Source organism: Cnephaeus nilssonii (assembly GCF_951640355.1).
Source record: "Cnephaeus nilssonii genome assembly, chromosome: 14".
Taxonomy (NCBI): domain Eukaryota; kingdom Metazoa; phylum Chordata; class Mammalia; order Chiroptera; family Vespertilionidae; genus Cnephaeus; species Cnephaeus nilssonii.
Genome location: NC_137085.1, coordinates 11,494,603 through 11,512,024, shown reverse-complemented (window position 1 = coordinate 11,512,024; position 17,422 = coordinate 11,494,603). Strand labels below are relative to the sequence as shown.

At 43.9% G+C, this 17,422-nt stretch overlaps 1 protein-coding gene across 1 annotated transcript in view; it reads right to left on the bottom strand.

Moving 5' to 3' along the window:
* Positions 1 to 17,422, bottom strand: part of PAPPA (pappalysin 1) — a gene marked incomplete at its 5' end in the record, with an annotated part of 219,587 nt that overhangs the window by 87,050 nt on the left and 115,115 nt on the right. The window lies entirely within an intron of this gene.

The window sequence follows — 17,422 nt, the reverse complement described above, 5'->3', positions numbered from 1 at the left end:
TATCATTTTAGTCTTTCAGATCAGGAAACGAGATCTCACACATCGTTAATAATATGCCCCAGATCACATAGTGTGTTAATGCCAGATCCTGGTATCGAACTCAGGTTTTCCCTTTCTAGGTTCTGGAGACATTACCCGATGCCACGGAACTCCCCAGTCACAAACTGAGGTTTATTTAGCTCCAAGAGGTTTTTGGTTTCACATGAAGAGTGAATTTATATACAAGAGAGGCTGGTTCCAGTCCCAGCTCTGTAACTAAATTGCTCTGTTACTTTAGACAGGACTCTTTCTCTCTGGCCTCGATTATACTTAATATAGAGAAGGAGGTTAGACCACTGGGATGCTAGGAGCTCTTCCTATCTAATTCTCTAGGTTTTAAGGGCTTCTTAGATACCCTGGGCATTTCAGGTAAGCCAACCAAGTCTTGTCCATTCTACAATAATGGGCTTCATCTTCTAAGGAGTGACTTTATTTCTAACTGACTGAACTGAATCAGCTTGTGAAGTCAGCACTTGCCTACAACACGTTCAAGAAGCCTTCCCGGTAACAGAAAGCACCCGGGTCAAGCAGAAATAAGACCAGGATTCCTATGATGCTGACTATCTGAAAAAGGAGTCCGTGAATTCAGGGGCAGCAGAATATTGAGCCCCTTCCAAGCTGCAAAATCCCTTGTTTATTTCTGCAGTTTACATAGTGAAATACTATCGAAAGGGCCAGAATGAATCAATTCATTATAATTCAATTATTTGAGGATGGGTTGGAGCCAGCACAGACTCCAGTGACCACTAGTATGCCTGGCAGTTCAAGCAAGGGACAGACACAGGCTCAGCACTTCTCTGGAGCCCCAGTGTCCTGGTCAGTGTGGCCAACTCACATAAAATAAAGCTTAGGCCCAATCCAAGAATGACCAACCATCAATGCAGACTTCACTCACCCAAGATAGGGAATTGCAAAGAGCATAGGGTTTGGCATCAGGTAAAGCCAGTTTCCAATCCTAACTCTGCCATATATAAGATGTGTAGGACTGAAACAAAATAACCTGTCTTCTCTGAACTTCATTTCCCTCCTCCAAAAAGGAATGGAGATAATACTTACCTTGTGTAGTTGCAGTGATTTCCTGAGATGGTGTGTACAACGCCAACCCCTCTCCCATTTTATCTATTGGAGCCCTGAGAGCCATAGCAGATGAGGTGTCCACAGAGCTAGAAGTACAAGCCTGGCCTTTAACACCTAGCAGAGGGGTTTCTCCCTATGTGTGGTATCTACAGAATAATTACTGCACAGCCTCCTGTAGATACGGTCATGGGGTTGCCTGACTCTTGGTAACACCTTTCTGCTCTTCTAATATGAAGATCAGTAAGGTAAGATTAAAATAAGATTGTAGAAGATCTATTCGTTAAGAAGACAATTTATTCCCCCATCGAAGAGACCTCAGAGTGTCAGGAGTTGGGGCTAGAATTGGAGTTCTCATGAAGGCTAATTTCTTCCTGATTGTGATTAAGACCTTAATATATGTCTGCCTAGAATCAGCAGAACCTGGGAATGGAGGAGAGAAAGAGATAGATATAGGTAGGTAAATAGCTACCTAAACAGACAGATAGTTAATATAAACAGATTGATATAGACAGAGTTAAAAGAGAGACAGGAGATAGAGCTAAAGAGAAGAAGAAAGAGAGAGGGAGTGGAAAGATGCCTGGTTTCTGCCCCAAGATTTTGCTGACAAAGCTACTCTGAGTCCCCTTTTTTTTGAATAACATCCTTGGACTCTGCTATTCATTTCTCTTGCTAGAGTCCCAGGGGCCCTTCAGATACATCTGCCCATTTTCATCTGGGGAATTCTCTCTCCATCCCTACTCCTATGCACCATGCACTGAAGGGAACATGGTGGGGAATGGAATACAAATGTGTGGCCAGGAAAAACAAAGACAGTGACAACAAAACAATAGAACAAGACTGCCCTTTCTGCTTTCATTACAATTTACTTAGTGCTTCTTGAATGCTTTATGCTGGGAGGGGAGCAGATTGTAGTGAAAAGAGTTTGAAGCCAAATGATCACCTTGCCACCTGCCTTCCATGTAGTAGCTAGGTAGCACTGATGATAATACATCCCATTGGGAGGGGTACTGTGAAAACCTATTAGACTCTCAGTCAGTATCTGTTCAATGAATGAATAACTAAAATTTGGCACCTATGATGCATATACTTTCGTCCAAATGTAGTTTAAATGCTGTGCTCTTTGAAAAAAAATTTTTTTTACACTGGGTGTTAGGGGGAAGGGAAAATTATTGAGACACCAGTAGCAACTGGCTTACAGGGGGATTGCAGGGACAGGCTGATTCCCAGCCCATCCTCTCCTGACATGAGGGAACCTCTACTGACATTGAGGGAACCCCACAATTTAGATTAAGTTCCTTTCATGTGGTGTCAGGTTTAAAAATCTGCTCTATCCAGTGAGGAGTCTTGCTGTGGCTGGGGGGCATTGCCAAGTCTGTCTTCCATGGTTGAGCTTTTACTTGAAAGACACTTTCTTTTCCTTTTGGAAGCAATGAGCTCAGCTCCAAGAGCCTGAGCCCAATGGACTCTGTAAGTGGACAGACACAGCTGATGCTGCTTCGCGTTACGTAATCTTCGATTTCCGTGGGCCTGCACCATGGAACTGAAATGCATGCCTCTGCATTCCCGAGGCATGTCCAAAGGACACTGAGACAGAGATCATCACCCCTATCTGAAAACTCAGAAAGCCACGCTTCAGGGAAATGAGATGAGTTTACTTTGACGTATAAGCAAACACTGGCGTTTAAGCTATTGTTAAAAGTTCTCATCCTTGAATTCAGAAACCCTGGATTCACCCTCCTGATCTGCCCCTGGTTACCGGGTAATATTAGCATGTTAGTTCACCTCTCTGTTCCTCAGTTTCCCCATATATAAACTGGAGACAAGATTCCCTTTTAGACTGCCTCAATATAGGGCTGGGTATGATCAACTACCATAACAGACTTAAGAGATGGGAAAGTAATACAGGTTTTAAAGGCACAGTGCCCAATCTTAAGAGATTTTAGGAGGGAGGGATGTTATCATCCTCAGCTAAGATAGATCCTAATCCTCACAGGAGAACTGGTGAGGACTATCAATTCACTTTACCAGTAGTTTCTGAGTATCTGCTCTGTGACTGCGCTGGCACTGGGGATACACTAATGAATCTAACAGGACTCCTTTCCTGCAGGGGGGATCAACACTACTTGGAAAAATGGGGGATGGCTTCCTGAGAAGTTGCTTTGGGGGCAGCATCTTAGAGGATCAAAATAATTTGCCCATGTTCCGGGAAGAATATAACTGCATCTTGATCCATGTGTGTGTATATGTCTGGCAAGTTCAGGGAGTTCAATGGATCTTGGAGCTGAGACATTGAAAAGCTGATCTGAAGCCAGACGAGGAAGGACTGCAATGCCACGTTAAGGAATTTGAACATTATCCTTTAGAGATGGGGAGACCTTGAAGATTCTCCTGACCAAGAAAGGTGTGCTGTTACCTATGAGGCTCACAGTCTTTGAGGCAGTGAGGTGTAGACCTGACTTTGCTTAGCAGAGGTTCCATTTACTATTGATTTGACTTTGGGCATATCACTTAGAATTTGTGAACCTTGGTTTCCTCCTCTGAATAATGGGTGAATGATTGACTGTTTAGTATGATGCTCAGATGGCTTGATCATAACAGATGATCAATAACTGGTCGATGATGATGATGATGACCTTGGAGCTGAAAGCAATAGTTTCATTTTACATGCGGGAAGCTGAGGTTCATATGTTATGGTGACTTATGGAAGCCTTCAGAGAAATTTCCAGTAGAGACAGGACTAGACTGATGGGTCTTGAACTTACAGTGCAGTGCTCTTTCTATAGCACCATGCTGTCACATCAGACTGGGCTTTCAGTATACGATTCTGGCAACAAAATCGTGTTTGGCCCTTTACCAAGTTTCGATATTATTTTGTGGAATCTCTGATTTCACTTTCCAGAACAGCCACTAGTGTGAACTAAACATAACTAGTCTGAGAAGCTATTGGGGGGTTACCAAGTCTACAGCCCATTGAGAAAAACACACACACAACTCTCTGCAAATGAGGAGGTGAGAGTTTTAAGTAATAGGAGATGGATTTGGTTTAGGACTCAAGGAGGAAGCAAAGAATTTGAACACAGACTCTTAGATAGGCTACCTTCCTAAGGGTGGATAGATTTACCTGTCTTTCTAAACTTCCTGTTTATGAAGATGGGTCAGCTTTGGAGAAATTCGCATCTGTTTCTATTTCCAGAGGGAACAGTGACTGACTGGCATTGGGATAGTCTCTTTTAGTCCAATGATTACTATTTTTTTTTCTATTTTTTTAAGCACCAGGAAAAAAAAATAGTATTTTTTAAGTTCAGATGTTTGTTTAGGGATGGATCCAACCACAACAAGCTTCATGCCACATAACAATTCATCCAAACAACAATAAGAAATGACCAAAATATGCATGATCTTTGTGTCCAAATAATAGCTCCTTGGAACAGGGGCAACTACAGTGCTTAACCCCTGAAGGTTTGCAAAGGAAAGCCTGGGGCATGGGAGGTGGCTCCACTGGCAAATGTTTCCTCTGGAACAGAAACACCGAGACTTTGCATCGCTGATCCTTCAAAAGCTTCGTGAGACACCTACACTGCTGACCTCATTTAATTCTATTCAAACTGGGGTTTGTCCTTAACCTTCTCCACCAGATCAGCCTGTCCAGGATACAGACGACGGGGTGGCCAAGGGCTCCTACAGAACCATGAATCCACTAACCAGCTTCAGATGCTGATGAGGTCAACTGAACCTGAGGAGCTGAAGTCGGTTTCGGGTTCCTTCAAGGGCTGGCCACATACCAAAGTGGGCCAGAAATTCCTTCTTGTGTTTCACTGTGACAACCAGGCACCATCCAGCAACCCAAAAGCACCAGGAAAAGAAGAGTGAATATAGACGTAGTCTCACGCTGCCACTCCACTCAACTCTCAGGCCTGCCATGAAAAGTACCCTACAGAGGCAGCCTTGTCCTCTGTCCTCTTGGCCCTGACATCACTGACTTGAAAGCCTCCCCACTTCAGTCCCTCCTCACAAAGCAGCCTATGATGAGCCTTTCATCTAAAACATAAATCTGATCATGTTTACAATACTCAATTGACTCCTGTGAAATCTGAACATCCCTACCTGCTACTCACGCCTTTTTGTTGCCCAGCTCCAACGTTCCTACTTAGGCTCATTTCCGACCATGCCTTCACTCTCAGATGCACACATACAGTTCCTCCCCAGGACTCACGCCTCAGAGCTTTTACCCTTAGTTCCTTAGCCTGAAAGGCTACTTTCCACCTTTGAGTCTTCCATCAAGATTTACTTCCAGCATCTTCAGGTCATGAAGCCTCATATATCAATCTTCTGCATCCCTATTTGTCCAATTCCCTCTATTTCCTCCATCATTATGTTCTCCTTCCATATCAGCAAAACAGGATATTGCCTATATAAACATTTTGTATTTTAAAAATTAAATAATGTAAATTAAAAAAAATTTTTTAAGTGGCATCATCCCACATCTTCGTACCACTGTCTCCTATGTCACATTTCTCTTTCTATGATTCACAGTAAAGTTTATTGAATTATCTAAACTTATCTCCTTTCTCTCCTGGAATTCACTCTTTAGTTCTCTCCAATTGAGTTTCTGTACTCACCACTCCACCCAAACCAATCTTGTCAAGATCATCATTGACTTCAACGTTGCTAACACACACCGCAAAGTCAAAGAATCTTGAAGCATATAAAGAAGTACCTTTTCCTTGAGGTAGCAGTATTCTCTCTTGGATGCCATGACACCATGCCATCCTATCCCTTCTGGCTCCCAGCTCTTTCCACACAGATTCATGTGCTGTCTTCTGCTTCCCTAACTCTTTACTAAATGTAGCCATGTTTCAGGGTTAGCGATTAGGCCCTCTTTTTCTTATCTATCTACATCCTCTCATCCAGTCCTAAGTTTTAAGTACAAATTTTAGAACATTTATGCACTAATGACTCAAACATTTCTTTAGATATGACCTCTTCTCTGAGTCCCAACAATGACATCTCTACTTAAATATCTGTTTAAAGTCATCACAAAATCAACATGTCTGAAACAGAAGTAATGGTTTCTCCCCACATTCCTTTCTTCCTCCTCTTAGTAAATGACAACATTGCTCAACAATGGCTAAACCAAAACCTTCTGAATCATCACTCCTATTTTTTTAGCCAACTCACCAAAACCAAAAAAAGTACATCTTGGAGACTCTTTCATCTCAGAAAATTCCAAAAAGATATACTTTTGCTCCATCACCAACACCCTAATCCCAGCCATCATCACTGAGGTATTGCTCATTTAACCAGCTTTTTCTATGTCTGATTCCCAATCTTCCCTCACCTAGAGTACAACAACAGTGGTCCTTTAAAAACATAAACAATATCAGACCACTTTCCTACCTAAAGCACCTCAATTGCTTCCCATGTTACATGGAACAAAATCAAAATCTGTAACATGGCCTATGAGTCCCTACTGTCTCTGAATGCCTCCTATTACTATCCTCTTGCTCACTAGGTTCCATTCATTTATTTGTTCATCCATAAATGCATCAATTCAACAAGAATCTGTTCCTTAAATAAGCCAAACTTGTTATTGCTTCAGGAACTTGCACATGTTACTTTATTGGAATACTTTTTTCTTGAATTTTCTCACACTCTCTTCCTTTTCATCATTTAAGGCTCAGTTCAAATAGTACTTCCTCAAATAACAACCCCGCCTACTTACAGTAAGCTCACATCCTATTCCCCACCCCATTAGAGAGCAGCATACCACTGTATTTTATTTCCTTCACAGTATTATTCACTATCTAAAATGAATTTTTATTTATGATAAGATTTATGGGAGTATGTCTCAAAGTGCACCTCTTTCTTTAGGATCAAGAGCACTGCCTTGCCATACTGTGACTGATATTTATGAATGAATGAATGAATGAATGCATGAAAATGTACAGCTCTTGGATTGTGAGATATTTCTGGGCTGGCTCCAGTCTTACCTCTATTTACATCCCCAATACTTAGGACAATGTCAATCTCAAAGCAGGTATTCAGTAAATAATGAATTAGCAAAGCTCTTTTTGAGTTTTAGAATCTCTGTTATTGATTATATTGAAGATGGCTCAAACCTGATTTGAATCTGTTTCAGCATTCTACTACACAAAGATTTTTATGAAAATATTAATTAGAATGAGATCATAATACAAATTCAAGCACATATTAAGGGGAACAATCCAATTCTATCTAAACCATTCCGTAATATTTTTTCCTGTGAGACATCGTGACTCATCATCTGTCCTAATTTTTTTTTTCTTAACTGAATTTGCAAAGAAATAAAATATCTAGGTAAAAAATGTGGTGCATACTAAAATGAAATTTAATAAAGAGATTTGATGGTCTTATGAATTGGAACTTGAAAATGCATTTACATCACCTTGAATTTAGTACAGTTATTTGAATGGCCTAAAAAGATTGTAAGCTAAGATAGTGATCCTAATAAATGACAATACATTCAATAGAAATGAATGTTCAAAGCCCTGAATAGGTTTTAGCCAGTCTCTTTTGGGTTCAGTGCTATCTCCTGATAGGAAAGAGGGGATAAATGTCAGTACCACAATGGATTCTACAGTGGCCGTGAAATACGCCTGGCGTCCTAAGCATAGACAAGAGGAAGAGTAACATCTAGAATGCAAAGGCCTTTAAAAGTATGAACAGGAAATACAATGAGATTTGTCTTGGGTAATATACGCTAATATTAAGTGGAGAAAAACCATCTGAAACATTCATATGCAGAAGAGTATGTGAAAGTGACAGAGTGATGAAAGGTAGCAAACTACAAACTGAATGTCAGTGGTTTTAATGTGATCTCATCACCCCCCAAATAAATAAATACATCAATAGGTTAAAAAAGATAGAAAGAAAGAATAAAGAATGGGACCCTGTTTCAAAAGCAATAGCATGGTCAAGAGAACAGGAGTCTATAGAGTAGATGTCCTCTATTCTACCCAAGGCTGGGGACAAGTCATTTCCCTCTCTGGGCTGCACTTTCCCCTTCTGTACCCTGAGAGAGTTAAATCAAACCTTTAATTTAAGATCTCCTTCAATTAAGTCACTCTACTATATATTTGGTACTTGATATATTTTTTTCTTTTAATCATTAAAGTAGTGTTGTTGTTGTTTTGATCTGGAGATGGGAAAATGTGATCAGCAAAATGAAGACTGAGAAGGGTGCAGGTGAAACCATTCTGAGAAACACAGAAGAGAACTATAAGGAAAAGCAGATGACATTAGGGAGAAGAAATCAAAATTTGAAGCTCATCTCTGTCACTAACTTACTCTCCTGTACTGGGCAACCCACATCATCATCGTTCTGGGTTTCATTCTTGTCTAATAAATATGAAAAAATCACTTTTCCTACCCATTTCAGAAAGTGGCTGTAATGATCAAGTAAAATAATGCTATGGAACATACTCACACATGTTGTCGTTTTCACATATTTTTATCACAGCTACAATTTAGAACTCATCTCCCAAATCATCAAATGGCTTTTTAAATTCATTGTTTAGGTCTCAACTCAACCATTACCTGCCTGGTGAGACCTTTTCTAACCACACTATTTTCACTGCAGTCACTCCCCCCACCCCCACTAGTCTATTTCATGTCCTACACAGTATTAGATTGCTTCTTCAAAAGTTTAATTGATCATTTCATTCTTTCTGAAACAGAAGAGCAGCCCTGCGAGAGCTGAAAGGTAGGCTGTTTTGCTCACTATTGCATTCCAAGTCCAGGACATGGAAGACAATCTGAAAATATTTGCTGAATGAACGAATAATAGATGGTTTTAGTGCTGCAAGAGTTTTAGAAGTTATCTCGTCCTCATGCTTCATTTTGCAAGTATCACAACTGAGATTCAGAAAGGTTAAGTGACTCACTAAATGCTGCACGGTTAATTATTTTAGGCCCAAGGTTTGGGTTGACTGAATCAGGCTCATTGTATAAACACTGGATATAATGCAATGTCAAACAAAAATTGGTCTGTGACAAATACATGTAGATGAGCATGAAAAAAACAGCGCCTTCAAGTAAAAGTCAATGTGTACACACATCGTATCTATTCTTCAATTCAGTAAAACAAGCTGCCTATCTGTCTGTTAAGACATCTTCAAGGTTCCAGAGAACCGAGACTTTTGAGCAATGGGACGCTATGTTAGCAGTAACCAAGGAATCTAGGCCAAAGCAGGGCCCCACGTGAAAACCACGCCCATCAAGCCCATCTGGCATAGCTGGTGGTGACTAAGGTGACCACAGTGTGGTGGGTTCTTGGAAGGGTTCCTATGTAAGAAACCTCCCACCCTGAGCTCTGATGAGTGTGGGCAGCCAGGAAGACTATCCTCCTGCCATATGGTTCATGTGAGTCCAAAGGATGAGGCATTGGAGCTACGGTGTCCTGCTTCTCCAAGTCGGTGCTGCTCGGAAGAGAGAAGCTGAGTCACTGGGCAGGAGTGCACTGCACTCAGGTACGTTTTCTTTGTCTTACGTGATGGACCAGCTACTCTTCTGTCCTTTGAAAAGGATTCTGTGTTCATCTGAACCGATGTGCTCTTTGATTGATAGTGTCACACTGAGTTTTGTTCTTACAGAAATGTGAGCACGTGGCTCTCTCTTCCCAATAAGGAATCAAGAATGGGAAGGAGAGAAAGGAGGAAGGGGAGGGCGGGGGAAGAGAAAGGGGCAAAGGAAGGAAAGTAGGAAGAAAGGAAAGGAGGGGAAAATTGATTCTAAATCTTAGGAGTTAACTTGGAACATTTTAGATCAATCAAAACCCCTGTATTCTGATCAGAGATGATAAGGGTGGGCATCGCTATTCATGTTCAGAAAAAGTTCCTGGGATTTGTGGTCTCTCTGAAATCAGTTTCCACCAATTGGAGGTGTTCGCTCAAACAAGAGTGTGAGATTGCAGATGGCATTGCTGGCTGCAGGTGCCAGAATGGAGGTCAGGGAAGTCTCCTCTGGCCCTGGAGATGGCTGGGCAGACCAATTCGAAGCCACTGGTGACCACTGGGGCCCAAGCTAGGCACCCTCATGAAGCGATGTCCACACAGGTATGAAAACGCTGACCCTAAGGAACAGAAGGCTCCCAGGGCACACAGTAGAAAGCTCTTGTAACAAACTACAGTTGGTGTGAAAATCAACAGGCTACCTCAGAAGATCGAGTTATTCATTCAACGTTTTCTGAGGCTCAGTGGCGTCAAGAAATCATCTGGTCCCTGCCTGCTTCCACAGCCTGCTCGTTTTCTCTCACGCTCTTGTCCCAGCTCCAGGCAGGCTGAAATCCTGTCCACTTCCTGGGTGTCCTGTAATCTCCCCCCGCCCGAGTTCCCAGCCCTGCTTTTCCTAAGATGAGTCTCCAACCATCCTTTTATCCAGTTTTTCTCTGGAAAATCTCTCCAGCAATCCACTCCAGAAGGGCCGGTTGCCCTCTCTCTGTTCTCCATAGCATCATCTAATTCCCCAATTAGAATTATAGCCACTATATAATAAGTATATTTGCTAAATGAACAATTGGATGGTGTGGTTCCTGCTGGGCACTGTGTTAAATGCTTTTAAATATGCAATGTCCTTTAATTCCAGAAGAATCCTTTGTGTTTGGTGGTGTCCCCATTTCACAGACAAGGGAAATCATCTTTAAAGAGTTTCATACAGCAAAACCCAAATCCTTATCCGTTTGATTCCAAAACCCACTCCCTTACATCCACCCACGTTGCCTAACCCATGCCCTTTGTGAGACTGTGGATACCGAGGGGGATCTAATGAGACCGCTGATCTGATTCTCTCCACAACACCCTGCGATTCTGTGATACTTGGGATCCGCCAGGGTCTGCTGTCACATCCCTGCTCTCCACCAATTAACGGGGTGTCCACGAGCAGCCCACTTCATCTCCGAGCCCAGTTCCCCCTTCAGCAAGCTGGTGATGTGATGTCTTTGCAGACCTCAGGAGAATGGAATGAGAAGCTGCCTAGAAAACGCCTAGCAAGGTGCCTCGCAGGAACAAAGGTTCTGGGGAAGATCAGCGTCTCCCTCTCCCTAAAGGAAGCAATCCGTCTCGGCTACCTTGTGCCAGTTAAACTGCACAGGCTCCATAACTTAAGGTTTGGTGAAACCTTTTTCAATTTTTAAAAGTAGAATCCAAGTTTTTTGTTGGCAAGTGATGGAATACCTGGGGGCCCAGACTCCTGGCCCACAGTCCATTAGGGAATTTACCAGGGGAGCTCAGGAACCTTCCACTCAAGTACTCCCTTCAGAGGCGGTACTTACAAAGCCATCAATTTCCTTAACAAAGAGCCTCTGCTTAAATGCCCCTTCAAGCAGTGTTATTTACACAGCCATCCACTTCCTTTTGAATTCTCTGCTTGGGGGGTGGCCTACCTGTAGTCCTTCCAGCTGCTAGTTAACTAGAATGGTTCCTAAGAGGAAGCTAGCTGGACCTGGACTTCGTTTTGAAAGCAGTTCGATTTGGGGTTATCAGACAGTTCTGGGGGGTGATTTAAGTAACCACCAAATTCACTGCTTCTAACCCACCCCTTCTCCTAAAGTTGTGAAATGTTTGGACCTCATCAAAGAGTTATGACCACGGTCAGTATGGAGACAAAGGAGCCTTGCCATTGGAGCCAGTCTTTCCTTCACAGGAAGGTACCATCAGACTAAAGCAGCCCCCACCCCAGAGCTGGAATTTGAACACAAGCAGCCCAGTGCTGATGTCGTGTAGAGAGGACCGCTGTGAGGTGGGAAGTCTGATTCAGACAGGTCCATCGGACCCTACAGGCCAGGCCAACTAAGCTCTACGATACTTTGTTGCCTGATAGATAAAACTTAAGAAAGTTACTCTCAACTTAAGAAACATCCCTTTAAAAATACATGCTTCCCTCACTTACAGTCTACACTTATTGAGCCACAAATTATTTACCAGGTCCTGGACTACATCCTGGGAATCAGAGGAATTAACTGGGTCTCAGCATGCTGAGAGCTCAGTCTAGTGAGAGGGGCAAGTAAAGAAGTGACTGACTGACAGCATTTTGCTCTGAGGTACAAGATGCTGTGAGAGCAGGAAGGAACCCCACCAACCCCAACTCAACCTTACCCAGCATCTGAAGGCTTCTTTTAGGGGCTAACACCTGGGCTGAATCTCTGAGGAGGAGTAACTGGTGGGGACACATCCCAGGCAGGGGAACAACGAGAGCAAATGAAAGGAAGCTCGAGGCAGGGTCATAGGTGCAAAGCCCAGAAGATACCTGTGACTAGATCAGACCACTCCAGTCTTGATGCCATAGTAAGGAATTTAGATTTACCGTATTTTTCCGTGTATAAGACACGCCCCCCTTTTCCAACCCAAAATTAAGAAATCAATATTTTAAACATTTTGCTGGTTTTCCTCTTAAGGCCTCTTCTTTTTTGGCCTCTTAAGGAGTTATTCTTCCTGTTTTCTCCACTGTCTGATCATACACTCAGTGGGAGGAGGTCCAAATTGTCTCTGCAGCTCTATTTCCATGCTCTTTTGCATAGCTGATTACATTCAGTTTGAATTTTGTAGAGTAAGACAATCGCTTACTGGTATTTATCTTTTTATTTTTAAAAAATATATGTTTATTGATTTCAGAGAGAGGGGGAGAGGGAAAGAGAGATAGAAACATCAATGATGAGAATCATCGCCTCCCGCACGTCCCTTAATGGGGATCAAGCCCGCAACCCAGGCATGTGCCCTTGACTGGAATCGAACCTGGGACCCTTCAGTCCGCAGGCTGACGCTCTATCCACTGAGCAAAACCAGCTAGGGCTATCTTTTTATTTTTTGACATCTTTATGGGCTCAGAATGCTCCGGTCCCTGTTGCATCTGCGCACTCTCCACCTCTACCTCCAATTATGGCATCAGCTGATGTCATTAACAATAAAGCTCGTGATTGGAGGAAGCCTGTTTGACAAAGTATGGGCAGTGCTCCCCTGCGTGCGGCTCCCTCCTTGGCTGACTTCCGTGTATAAGACGCCCCTTGATTTTCAGTGTTAACGATTTTAGGAAAAAAAATGGCGTCTTATACACGAAAAAATGCGGTATCTCAAGGGAACCACCTAACACTTTGGAAGGAAGAGGGGCAAAATGACATTTGCATTAGGAGAAGCTTGTTCTGATCCCACTGGAGGGAAGATGGGGTGAGCAAAGACTCAAACCATGACCTGTTAAGAGTTCTCTTGCAACCGTCCAGGCAGGACCTGAAATGAGATACAGGTCTCAGGTGCAGCAGTAAGGATGGGGAGAGAGAGGAGGGACTGATTTGGGAGGAAACGTTTTCAAAGTGAAGTAGGAAATGACAGAGAGGGAAAAGTTAAGGATGTTTCTCAAGGTTCTCCTGTAAGTGTCTGGTTGGCTTGTGGTGCCACCAGTGGAGATTGAGAAAAGCAGGAGTCACAGCAGGTCCACATATGTGTTGGCTTTGCGTGGCTGTGGGGCATCCCATGGAGTAAACAGATGAACGAGCCCATAGGGCATGAGAAAGGCCCCAGGCTGGAGATGGTTTTCGGAGTCTCTGGTTTGAAATGATGGGCTCAGGGAGAGCATGAAGGATGGAAAGTGGGCCCTGAGTGCTAATATTGAAAAGATGGGCAGAAGGAGGTCTGGGGAGGGATGGCCAGAGAGGGTAAGGAAAACTGGAAGAAGATAAGACTTCAGAGGTCCCGGAGTTCAGAATGTCAAGAAAGAGCCAGATAAGGGGAAGGAGAAAAATGTTAAAATATGTGTACTGAATCATGCTCTTGAATAGAACACCTTTATGGCTTCCTTAATAGTAAGTCTCAATGTTCTGCTTGTTCTCTTTCAGGGACAGGGGATTCTCTACCTGTGAATAAGAACTAGATTCTTATTTTTAATAACTCTTATGAGCAACATTTATTGGTCACTTAGGAACAGGAACTATCCCAAGCACAGCAGATCTGGCTTCTCAGAGCCTATCATGGACCTAATACAAAACTGTGTGATGAGTAAATTTATAAATGAAAGAAGGTAGCACAGCAACCCTATGAAGTGAAGAGCATCAATCCTTGTGCTTCTGGGTCAGGTCCATGGGCTTCTCTCACTCTCTCCTTCTAGGAGTTCGCTTGGCAAAAGGCACGAAGACAAATGGAAAAGTCGAGGGCTTTTAGTCTCTCGTGAAGCCCTCTCATTGGTAACAAGGCTGAACTCAAATCATATACATAGTTTTGGGCTCCTGAACTGAAGTGAAAGACCAGCTCTAGCCAGGACTTTACAGTCCTGCCAACAGCAGCTGAAAAGTCTAGTTCAAGCTCATGGATAATTTGGGCCTGGTTTCCGACTGGTATTGAAAGCCAAAATCACCCTGAAGTCTCTTCAGGTCAGTTTCCAAGAGTACTTTGTGGGCCCTTAAAGAGCACCCCACTGTGGGAGGCAGGTCTTAAAACATTGCCCCTTGCCCAGCTGGTGTGGCTCAGTGGTTGAGTACTGACCCATGAACCAGGAGGTTGCTGGTTCAATTCTAGGTCAGGTCACATGCCTGGGTGCAGGCTCCACTCCCCAGTAGGGGTATGTAGGAGGTAGCTGACTGAAGATGTTTCTCTCTCATAGATGTTTCTCTCTCTCTATCCCTCTAAAAAAATTCAATATAAACACATTGTAAAAAGCCCAAAAAACAAACAATGCTCCTATCATCTCCTGATATTAGGACCTTACAGCAGCAGGCCCTGCTCTTGGTCTTACTGAGCCCAGCTGTCTAGGAAGCTGCCAAGGACTCTCCCACCTCCACCAGGGGCGTTCCTATGCCTACTGGGGCGGCCCCACCAATCCCTGCATATCCTTACTGACCACTGTCATCTGCAGTCCTCCAATGAAGGGTTTTGGCTCCTGCTTGTCACTCCCACCCGCACCCTGCCTGGCGCCTGGCTTCATATGCAGCACATGCTCCATGTAGACAGAGGAGTGAGACTGGTCTCAGCTGTCTTTGCAAGACCCCAAAGCTGAGGGCAGAGGGCAGAGAAGGCAACCCTGGTGCTTGTGAGCAGGGCTGCACACGCGGGGCATGGACTATTTTATCTTTCTGGCGAATTAAAATTGAAAACCCTTAAAATTATTATAATTTCAGATTTGCTTTATCTTAATTTCCCCTTGGTATTTAATCAGTAGCAGCCAGGAAAAAGGGGCCTTTAGTTTCTTCCTCTGTTAAGTAGTTAATGATCTGTAAACAAACACTCCAGTGTTTCTTAAAGAGACCGTGGGATCTTTTTATGTGGAGATTCCTTTTGCACAGTCTATTGTTGTGCCTTCTCATTACCTGTTTGCTGGTAGGCTGTTCAGCTCTGGAAAGTACACTTAAAAAAAAAATTAGATAACATTAATGATCAAGAGGTAGCACAAGTTTAGTAGTTCAGCCTGAGGGCTTAAGAGCCAGATTCCAGAGCTGAATCCCTTTCCTGGGGAGCCTTGAGTAAATTACTTAACATCTCTGTGCTTTTTCTTAATTTATAAAGTAGCCATAATATTAAAACTACCTCATAGGGTCAATGCAATTAATCAGAGGAGTTGATAGGAAAAAAGTGATTAAGTGAATTAAACTAAAAGCAAGCTATTTCTGCTATTCTGACTACTGTTTAGGATGATGAGATGGGGAGGGTGGAAATCTATATGCACATCTCATCACTCCCACTTGTTCCGAAGGTCTGCTAATTTGGAGGACGTCGATCTTCCAGTTTAGGAGTTAGGCAGATCTTGGTTCAAATCCCAGCTCTGCCACTTAATAATCACCTGCTTTGAACAAGTCATTTCACGAGCTTGAGCCTCAGTTTCTCCTGGTGTAAAATGCAGGGGACAATTGCCACCTTCCTGCAGCCTCCCTCAGGAAGATCACGGGAGGAGATTTACGTGGCTGTGGGCCCAGCATGGGATGTGGCCGTCACCAAAGTGTGTTTCCTCTTATGGTGGTTTCCCAGCTCAATAAACAGTTACTGAATGGAGGCCACTTTCTCAAGTCACTTAAACATTTGGGGGCTCTGTTGCGTCATCTGGAAAGTGGTTGCCAGGGGTGCTGTGAGCGTGAAATGAGACAAGGGAGTAGGTTCTCCAGGGGAAATCAGGGTGCTGCCCAGGCTCCTGGCCACTCTCTTCTGACTCAAAGGGTCATTTGATTCAGTACGCCAGATAGTGACTAGGGACCCAAGGATGGACACGATGACACTTTTCCTCATGAATGAGGAAAACGGATGTGTCCATGAAAAATGTGGTGGCCAACACAATTATAGCTGTGCTGCTACAGGCCCAGGGGTGAGACGGATGGGGTGATACCCTCACCTCTCTCTCCTCTGCCTCCATCTCTCCCTAACTGGACATTCTTTCACCCACTAGGTGCTCACGCATGCTTGCCAGGAGTTGGGTAGCAACTCTTTCTGTACAGGGCCAGACAATAAATGTGCTGGCTTCATGGGGGCCATCCAAGACCTCTGTTGGAGCTGCTCCACTCTGTCTTTGTAGCAGCAAATATCAGAATCAAGGGGGCTAGTTCTCTTCCAAACAGGCAGCAGGTAGGGTTTGGCTGGGACAGTAAGTAGCTTTCAGGTGCCTGCTCTATGCAAACATGCACTGGTCTACAGAGCTTGGCACTGAGGGCAGAATGCACACGTGGGAGCGTCGTCTTCTCCTTCCCAACAGCCTGACCACGGCCTTCGAGGCCCTGAAGGGTCAGAGCCTGCTAGGGTCCCGCCTCTGCTCTCTCTCCTTTCCTGTCATCTGGCCACACTGACTTTCTTTGACCTCTTCCAAAGCTCTTTCCTGCCTGGAGGGTTTAATGTTCTGACCTTATTGCAGTCCTCACTCCAGCCCCCTGCCCCACCGCTCCCTAATTTGTCCACTTCCTGGTTAGCCTTCAAGTCGCAGGTTAAATGTCATGTCTTCAAGGAGGCCTTTCCTGACCCCTCAAATAGGAAGGAGGACCTGCACTCACACACCTCCGAGTATGTCCATGCAGGGGCATTCTCAACGATTGTTTTCAATAATTACTAGTGTCATTTCCCTGGCCTCTGGTCTCGCTGCCTCACTGCTGGTTTCCTTGCAGCTAGCACAGTGCCGGGCACACAGCAGGCATCCACAGTCTGGGAACGGGTGACCTGGTGTGACCCAGCAGCCAAGTTGCACCGCCTTCTGTCTGGTTCTGTCTGTGTGCGTGAGAGCAGGAAGCTGATTTATTCTGCAGGCTAGGGCAGTGGGTTTTTCACACCATCCCGGCTGCCTATCCATCATCTTATTTTAAGCACATTACTTTTCT